General features: G+C 45.4%; 1 long non-coding RNA gene across 1 annotated transcript; it reads right to left on the bottom strand.

Annotated features, from left to right (window-relative positions):
• Positions 1–449: 449 nt before the first annotated feature.
• On the bottom strand, positions 450–7038 carry LOC147572705 (uncharacterized). The gene is made up of 2 exons (XR_015246226.1): positions 6602–7038; positions 450–919 (listed from the first exon to the last, which is right to left on the bottom strand). It is a non-coding gene; the product is annotated as an uncharacterized LOC147572705 (long non-coding RNA).
• Between the last annotated feature and the right edge of the window lie 241 nt (positions 7039–7279).

The following is a 7279-nucleotide window of genomic DNA, read 5'->3' on the forward strand; positions in this document are numbered from 1 at the left end:
TCTTAGGGTTTGGCCACGTGGCAGGCTCTAGAAAGACAGGAACGGTAATAGGGTAGCCTAGAATTCATCGACCTTTTAAAGCAATTGATGGGAATGAGATAAATCTCTACATGCTGATCGCTAATAATCTTTGAAAAACATGAAGCGAGACAAGCAGAGGTACAATACAGTGAGATTGGTATGCCAACGTGCGTATAAAAAGAGGCCATTTTCTATTAATATACACTTACAGGAAAACAGAAGAAGCTTCTGGGGGGTTTTGTCTTTAGAAAAGAGATCTAGAAGCCTCAGAGTCAGAATTCAGGTGGAGATTCTCTTCTCGCTTACATATTCTTTTGGATTTCACAAAAACTTTTTAACCAGGAACTCATATTACCTTTACAGAACAAGTTTTTATTTAAAAAAAAAAAAAAAAACGAGTAAAACCCCAGAGAACGGCAAGGTAACGATTGAAGTTTACAATGCCACTTTCTGTCGGGCCGGCCAATTCTCCAAAAAACCACTCCCCTCAATTAAAGCAGTGAATTCTTGGTGGGAAGGGTAAAGGAGCTATTTGGTAAATGACCTCTCCAAGTTCCCTGAATAGTAGCACTTAAATGTGCACGGCGGAGTTCTTTACTTTCTTGTGGGCGAGGAGATTAATCCCCCAAAACAGGGCTCAGTCCATGCATGTAACCTCCTGCAATTTAGCATCCAGGAAGCCTCAGTTTCAAGCAACGTGCCGAGTCAAACTGGCTTGCCTTTGTCACAGTTTCTAATGTCCCTTCTCTATACTACTTGCCACAGTCATAGTTATCCGTTGCATTTCCAGAATGTCATTGATCCGAGGCAGGAGTGTGTATGGGAAAGAGCCTTGGATCCTAGGTCTCGGGCGTAGCTTGGTAAATCTTCTCATCTCTCTGCGCTTCAGTTTTCTTATCTGCAAAGAGAAAGGTTTGAGAGGCCCCTGGCTGGCTCACTCGATTAAGCGGCCGACTTCGGCTCAGGTCACGATCTTCTGGTTCGTGAGTTCGAGCCCCGCATCGGACTCGGTGCTGACATCTCAGAGCCTGGAGCTGCTCTGGATGCTGTGTCTCCCTGTCTCTGCCCCTCCCCCCACTCACCCTCTGTCTCCATCTCTGTCTCTCTCTCAAAAATAAATAAGCATTAAAAAACATTTAAAGAGAAATATTTGCATGAGATGCAGTACCTTAAGATGCCCTAAGTGCTACAGGTTCCTCACTCCTTGAAAATACAGTTGTCAGGCTGCTGGAAGCTGGTGGCTGGGACACACGGCAAGCCTGTCACGGGGGTCCACGCCTCCATCTGACCTTCAGACAAATACATGCAGGAAAGTATCTTCTGACGTGCTTCTTTGCTAACCAGAGATCATGGAATTGCTGTCCCAAAGATTCTGTCCACTGGGGCACCTGAGTGGCTCAGTTGGTTAAGTGTTGGACTCTTGGTTTTGGCTTGGGTCACGATCTCACGGTTTGGGAGTTCGAGCCCCGCACCGGGCTCCGTGCTGACAGCGTGGAGCCTGCCTGGGATTCTCCCTCTCCCTGTCTCTCTGCCCCTCCCCCACTTGTGTTCACTCTCTCTCTTTACCTCGCTCTCTCAAAAATAAATAAGTAAAACTAAAAAAAAGAAAAAAAGAAGATGGTGTCCACCACCAGACCAGGAAAACAAGGTTCTGGAAGTCCATTCTGCCCTTCCACGTGACAGAAGAAACTACTACATTGTGAAGTAAGGCCTCAAGACTTTGGATGGCTGGCCCACTGCCGGCCACGTCAATCATCTGATAAGCGCAAGTGGCCACTGAGGCCTACATCCCTGGGTAGACAAGACTTGCTCCCTAGATGAAGGCCCCTCTTCCCAATCTCCGTCCACTGCAGCTGGTCTGGGATATTGGAAAGTACTTTCTCCATGTCAGGACAAGGAACTCTGGTACAGCAGCCTGGTACCGCTGTCAGGGTCCCCAGGAGGCAGAGAGGTCGAGTGACGGTGAGAAAGGAGTAAAAGAACCCTTCGGATGGCAGCCCCCAGCGGCCTACTCTGCTCTAACCTCAGATGGGAAACTTAAAAGAACTCGGTTAAGGCAACACCTGGGTGGTTCAGTCGGTCAGGCGTTGGACTTCGGCTCAGGTCATGATCTCGCGGTTCGTGAGTTCGAGCCCCACGTGGGGCTCTGAGCTGACAGCTCAGAGCCTGGAGCCCGCTTCGGATTCTCTGTCTCCCTCTCTGTCTGCCCCTCCCCGGCTCACGATCTATCTCTCCCTCTCTTTCAAAAATAAATAAACATTAAAAAGAAATTTTAATTAAAAATTTTTAAAAAAATAAGGAGCTCAGTTACCAGCCAACCTAAAACGCATCTAATTCGTTCTCTACAAATTTCTCCTCCTCCCGGGGCGCCTGGGTGGCGCAGTCGGTTAAGCGTCCGACTTCAGCCAGGTCACGATCTCGTGGTCCGTGAGTTCGAGCCCCGCGTCGGGCTCTGGGCCGATGGCTCGGAGCCTGGAGCCTGTTTCCGATTCTGTGTCTCCCTCTCTCTCTGCCCCTCGCCCGTTCATGCTCTGTCTCTCTCTGTCCCAAAAATAAATAAACGTTGAAAAAAAAATTTTTTTAATTAAAAAAAAAACCAAATTTCTCCTCCTCCCACGTTGTTCCCTTTCCAAATAGAACTATCCCTCATTTCTTTCCCCAAATATTCCTATCCTTGCCCTGTGCGACCTATTCTTCTCACCCCCATAACACAGTCTTGATTGGTCTTTCCCGTTAGTTGTGCTTTTGAATTTATAACCTTGCCACAACTTCTGTACTCTAATATAGTGGTGAGAAACACAGATTCTAAAGGGATAACAGAGGCTAAGGGTTAAGAACATGAACTCTGGAGCTAGAATGCCTGGTTTAAATTCTAGTCTTGGCCTTGACAAGATGGCAGCAGCCAGATGGACCATCAGTGGCTGTGAACCTGCTGGTCATGGAGGACTGGGCCCTGCCCCTCAAAAAAGGGCTGCTGGTCCTTTAGAAAAATCTAACAATGAACAGTTCATGACAAGACATCCAAAAATGTTTGAGCTAGACTGGTGAATGCTCTAGCTGGTAATAATGTAATGAAATTATGGATTCCAGGGGAGGAAAAAGGCAAACTTATGGCTGCCAGCTTTAAGATATTTGGCTGTGGTTCTGAAAATGACCCAAGTTCATTAGCCATTGAATAAGTTACAGGAAAATAGTTGAAGAATCTATACCAGTCAAAAGCACAGACATTCCCAAGGAACTGCACCTTCCTCCCAAGGAGGCTGCATTGCGCCACACTAACCAAAGATCACAGTGGCCCTGGTAAACTATAAACTGGAAAAGAATGTCAAGAGATGAGAGACAGAGGGGCACCTGGGTGGTTCAGTCTGTTAAGCTTCTGACTCTTGGTTTCAGCTCAGGTCATGATCTCATGGTTTATGGGTTCGAGCCCCATGTCAGGCTCTGTGCTGACAGTTCGGAGACTGCTTGGGATTCTCTCTCTCTGTGTCTCTCTCTGCCCACCCCCGCCCGGGCTCATGCACGTGCACATACACTCTCCCTCTCTCTCTCAAAATAAATAAATAAACTTAAAAAAAAACACTAAAAAAAAAAAAAAGAGAGAAGAAATGAGCCAATGGGCAAACATCCATTGGATCTAGCTCTCCATGCAGCTGCCCTAAATGTCAAAAAGCCTGAGATACTGCAGTTAAGGAGCCCTGGGACACATACAACATTCTGCCACTTATAAATCATTGCTCTAATGCAGGTGACAGCTAAAGGACTTAACATAGGTACACTGCTAAGAAGGATGCCTGACCATAGGAACTAGATTTCAAAAAAAATTTTTTAATGTTTATTTATTTCTGAGAGAGAGAGAGAGAGAGAGAGAGAGAGAGCATGGGTGGGGAAGGGCCAGAGAGAGAGGGAGACACAGAATCCGAAGCAGGCTCCAGGCTCCAAGCTGTCGGCACAGGGCCCGACACGGGGCTCGAACCCACGAGCCACAAGATGGTGACCTGAGCCAAAGTCTGATGCTTAACCGACCGAGCCACCCAGGTGCCCCTATATTATTATTATCATCATTCTTATTATTAGCTATCTAGGATATTAGAGTGTCTTTGCGGACCTTGACACACTGGGCCAGGCTCACCCAAAAAAGTAAGAATGCTATTTCTGAATCTTTCAGGCCTTTCCGGAGCCCCTGACCACTTCATCCCTTCGTCATGACTAGAGTTCGCCCTGTTTCTTCATGTGCCACGTGGAAAGCCTCATCCATCTTAAGTGACACGTGTTTACTTACACACCTACCCCTCACTTGTCCATTCCCTCTCAAAAAAACAAAGCTTGCCTTGCTCTTTATTTTTGAACCGTTCTCCTCCACTTTCCTGCTCAAAGTTCTAGTATTTAGATTAGAATGCTAACAGAATATCGAAAAGTTTGAAAGGAGCAGTCAAACTGATGATAATATTTCATGGGTTTCTGGTTTCCTCACCATCTTTTTTGCCTGAAAGCAAAATATCCCAGATGTGTCTGCCTTCCGTTGAAGGAAACTGAGGAAGGCATTTTCCCCTGTGAAATGAATAAACTGGTGTAGCAGACATTGTTCACCATCTACCCAACAGCCATCTGCCCCTCTTACTTACTAATAAACCTCCAAATGTATTTCGGTAGCAAGCCCAGGCTTCCTACTTTTGGGGAAGTTTAGCCCCTTCTCCGGCCCCACCTGCCATTACATTCCCTTTGCCAGCAGTCAGACGTTGGCATATGACCCAGATCTGGCTAATAAAACAGAAGAGAGAGTCTGCTGGGGGAGCCGGGTGGGACAAGCTTCTGGTAACTAGGTTATTGCTTTAAAAAAAGAAAACACCATCCCACACAGAAAAAGTTGTTTTCCTCCATCCCTAAATGTAACGAGGTGAAAAGATGGTGCTGCGGCAGCTATTTCAGCATAATGAGGTACAAGTGTAAGGACAAAAGCCAAAATGCTGACGATGGTAGAGTAAAAAAAGAGAATGAAATGAACCACTGTGATCTCCAGACTTCTTTTTAACTTTTTTAATTATTTTAATGTTTACTTATTTTTTTTTAAACGTTTATTTATTTTTGAGACAGAGAGAGACAGAGCATGAACAGGGGAGGGGCAGAGAGAGAGGGAGACACAGAATCTGAAACGGGCTCCAGGCTCTGAGCTGTCAGCTCAGAGCCCAACGCAGGGCTCGAACTCACAGACTGTGAGATCCTGACCTGAGTCGCAGCTGGACGCCCAACCGACGGAGCCACCGAGGCGCCCCTCCAGACTTCTTTTAGTAAAATGTAAAGCAACTGTAATTTGGTCCTCTGTTACTTGATAGCTGGTCCTAACTAATACCAATATGCATTTCACGAGGAATGTTGAGTCCTTTGCAACAGCACATTCATTCCTCCTTGACGATCTTCAGGGAGATCTAATAAATAAGTATTTATTCTCACAAAGATCTTTCTACATTTCAAATTATTGTCTTGCCTCTATTATTTTTCTTTATAGATTTTTCCATTCAAAATGATTGCTTATAACATGATGTTATAGTTATCTCACCCCAATTAATTCCAAATTTTCACAAGTGCAAAATCATTTCCTTCTCTCAGGCTCTGCGTTTAAATGATTATAATTTTGTTTGACTCTTTCTGCCCCCTATATTTATTATTGTCTTCCTAGAGAGGCTTTTATTAAAAGCATGGATTTGGAATCAGAGACCCAGCCATGTGAATGGATAAATTACTTATTTTTTCTGATACTAAACATCCTAAAAATATTGAGGGGGCACATGGATGGCTCAGTTGGTTGAGTGTCCAACTTTTGATTTGGGCTCAGGTCATGATCTCACAGTCATGGGATCTAGCCCCTTGTCAGGCTCTGAACTGAGCATGAAGCCTGCTTGCTCTCTCTCTCTCTCTCTCTCTCTCTCTCTCTCTCTGTCTCTCTGCCAATGCCCCTCTCCCCTGCCTGTGCACTGTTTCAAAAAAACTTTTTTAACAAATATCTAGGGCTGAAACCAAGGTGAAACGAGATGGCATAAGAAAAACACTTCCCTAAGTCTTGGCACAGACTGAAAAGTCAAAACAAAATGTGGAGAAAAAAAGAAAAGGAGGGATCAGGGATGGGGAAGAAGAAAGTGAAGGAGGAAACATAAAAGAAAATGAAGAGGAAAAGGAAGATATCCAGAGAAGAAGAAAAAGAAGGGAAGAGGAAGGAAGAGGAACAGAAGAAAGGGAAAAAAAGAGGAAGAGAGGAGAGAGGCAAGAAAAAGAAAAAGGGAAAAAGGAAGTTGAAGTCAGAAAGAAAGGAAAAGAGAATAGGAGGAAAAGATGAGGAAGAAGGACAAGAAGATGAGAGGTAGGGTGCTGATGATGGCGCTGGTTCGAGCCCAGAGAAGAACTCTGAGAAACAGGTTAAGGCTAAGGTTAAATGTTAGAACCCAGACAAAGCCCTGACCATCTACACCTTCCTACTGTGCAACTTTTCCCCCTAGAGCTTTGGTATTTATGTGTGACTGACTCTCATGCAGTTCGAATCTAGTTACTCCAAACATCACTACAAAGAAAATTACAAAGGATTACAAACCTTGGGCAATAGTCCTCGTATTTCAAAGAAGAGGTTGATTCATCAAGATTCCAGTGCAATCAAAGAACTTGGAGAAGTCCCTGGAGTCTGTTTCCAGCAAATGCGAGGTACGGCTCAATTAAACCAGCAGAAAATTAAATGAGCGATTCATTGGGCTTCTTCTGTAATGACCAGGTGTCCTCCTTCTTCCGTGATGACAGGACAAGAGAAAAGAGGCTTTTTTTTTTTTCTGATACAAGAGGGGGGGGGGTCTTCCTGACGGTGAGGGCTGGTAAAAGCCCCATTGGTTACAAGTTATTTCCTACAGAGTCTACAAACACTGGACTGATTTCATGCCACTGGGGTCAAGTGGAACACAGAATGAGGATAGGTAAAAGACTAGAAAAGATCTAAGGACCTTCTAGACCTACACTTCTGTAGGTCGGCCCGTGCTTCTCTGTTTTCCATAATGGAGAGTTGGGGGAGGGGTCTCCCCATCACTTCCTTAGGTTTGTCTGTATCAGCTCTCTCCTTGCCTTCCAGTCTCCCTCAAGGGCTGCCATGGGCCCCGTGTCTACAGCCCTGTCCTTCCTGCGATGAGAAGCACGTGCACCCTTCCCATTTTGTCTGTGCTTCCGGCTCTCAGTGGTCTGCTTTCTGAGCCCGAGACTCTGTGACTTTCCCTAGTGCTGCATTCCC

This window comes from Puma concolor, chromosome E4 (assembly GCF_028749965.1).
Source record: "Puma concolor isolate L17-30 chromosome E4, mPumCon1.1.hap2, whole genome shotgun sequence".
NCBI classification, from domain to species: domain Eukaryota; kingdom Metazoa; phylum Chordata; class Mammalia; order Carnivora; family Felidae; genus Puma; species Puma concolor.